This window comes from Triticum urartu, chromosome 7 (genome assembly GCF_003073215.2).
Source record: "Triticum urartu cultivar G1812 chromosome 7, Tu2.1, whole genome shotgun sequence".
NCBI lineage: Eukaryota > Viridiplantae > Streptophyta > Magnoliopsida > Poales > Poaceae > Triticum > Triticum urartu.
The window spans coordinates 401734585-401737103 of NC_053028.1; positions in this window are offsets into that span (position 1 = coordinate 401734585).

Here is a 2519-nt window from a genome sequence, read left to right on the forward strand (position 1 = left end):
GGAAGGTTGATGATGACGATGGCGACGGATTCCCCTCTTCGGAGCCCCGAACGGACTCCAGATCAGCCCACCCAAGAGAGATTAGGGCTTGGCGGAGGCTCCGTATCATAAAACGTGATGAATCATTCTCTTTGTTTTTTTTATCCCCGAACACAAATGTATAGAGTTGGAGTTGAGGTCGGAGGAGCACCAGGGAGCCCACGAGGTAGGGGTGCCCCCCCCACCCTCGTGGACAGGGTGTGGGCCCCTGGCCTTGATTCTTTCACCAGTATTTTTTATATATTTTAAAATTAATCTCCGTTGATTTTCAGGTCATTCCAAGAACTTTTATTTCTGCAAAAAATAACACCATGGCAATTCTGCTAAAAACAGCATCAATCCGGGTTAGTTCCATTCAAATCATGCAAGTTAGAGTCAAAACAAGGGCAAAAGTGTTTGGAAAAGTAGATACGACGGAGACGTATCAACTCCCCCAAGCTTAAACCTTTGATTGACCTCAAGCAATTCAGTTGATAAACTGAAAGTGACAAAGAAAAACTTCTACAAACTATTGTAAATATGTAAAGCCAACATTCAAGTTTTCAGCAAAGATTATGAACTAACCATATTCACAATAACATTTAGGTCTCATGTTTAGTCATATCAATGGCATAATCAACTAGTGAGCAATAATAATAAATCTTGGATGACAACACTTTCTCAAAACAATCATAATATGATATAACAAGATGGTATCTAGCTAGCCCTTTCTGAGACCGCACAAGATAAATGCAGAGCACCTTTAAAGATCAAGGACTGACTAAACATTGTAATTCATGGTAAAAGAGATCCAGTCAAGTCATACTCAATGTAAACTAACAATAATACATGCAAATGATAGTAGTGCTCTCCAACTGGTGATTTTTAATAAGAGGATGATGACTCAACGTAAAAGTAAATAGATAGGCCCTTTGCTGAGGGAAGCAGGGATTTGTAGAGGTGCCAGAGCTCGGTTTTGAAATAGAGATGAATAATATTTTGAGTGATAAACTTTCATTGTCAGCATAACAACCGAGAGATATCTATATGTTCCATGCTACAAACATTATAGGCGTTTACCAAGTAGAATGGTAAAGTTTATACTCCCCCACCACCAACAAGCATCAATCCATGGCTTGCTCGAAACAATGGGTGCCTCCAACTAACAACAATCCTAGGGGAGTTTCTTTGCAATTATTTTGATTTGATTTGAGCATGGGACTGGGCATCCCGGTGACCAACCATTTTCTCGTGAGTGAGGAGCGGAGTCCACTCCTCTTGAGAATAACCCGCCTAGCATGGAAGATACAGACATCCCTAGTTGATACATGAGCTATTTGAGCATACAAAATAGGATGTTTATTTGAAGGTTTAGAGTTTGGCACATACAAATTTACTTGGAACGGCAGGTAGATACCGTATATAGGAAGGTATGGTGGACTCATATGGAATAACTTTTGGGGTTTATGGAGTTGGATGCATAAGTAGTATTCCCGCATAGTACAAGTGAAGGCTACAAAGAGACTGGGAAGCGACCAGCTAGAGAGCGACAGCAGTCATGAACATGCATTAAAATTAATCATGTAACATCCCAAAATTCTAAATTTTGGAATGTTATAATAAATAGATAGTTATGATTAATTGTTTGATTGATTGTGTGAAGTTGACTGAAATTTGAAACTTTTGAAAGTTAAATGAGAGGGAATAAAAGAACTTTCCCAAACTTTCATTTTTCATTTATGTTCTCCGTGAATTCGAATTCTTTTCAAATACAAAACCCTTGAGTGAAGATGATATGACTTCTTCCATTTAATTAAATGAAAAGGGTATTTGAAAATATTTGAATTTTATTTGGAACTATTTTCAAATTCAGAAACTTTAAGCAACCCAATGATTTTCATTAGAGAAGATAAAATGACTTCTTCAAAACATATGAAGTATGAGTTGGAAGTTTTAAGATAATTAAATTCAAAGTCCTTTTGAAATTATTTTCAATTTGGAGTTATTTGGGTTTTATTCAAATTATTTTCCTCCAAAAATAAAATATATGGAAATTAGGATAAAATGATTCCCTACATCAAAAAAATTGGAGAGAAATAAATTTGAAATCATTTTGGTATTTTTAAAATGATTTTTATTGGATTTTATTGCATCAGTAACACTCTTTGCTTTATTTGAAATTTTGTAGATTTTATTTGATGTTAGTAAAATGTTCATGTCGTAGAAAATCTTTTTCTGAAAATTATGATATATATAATATTCCTATATAAAATTTTCATTTATTTTTGTTTTTTGGTTTTCCTTCTGTTTCTATTTAAAAGAAAACTGAATGCACGACCCATAATTATTTGTCGCTCACACGCGTAGCATAGTGGCAGCGGGTGCCTCATCTTATTTTTTTTCTTTCTCCCAAATGGGCCAGGCCCAGCCAGCCATAATCCTTTCCAATCTTTTCTTTCTTTTATTCTTTAGCCAAATTTTTTTAAAAAAACTGCAGCGCC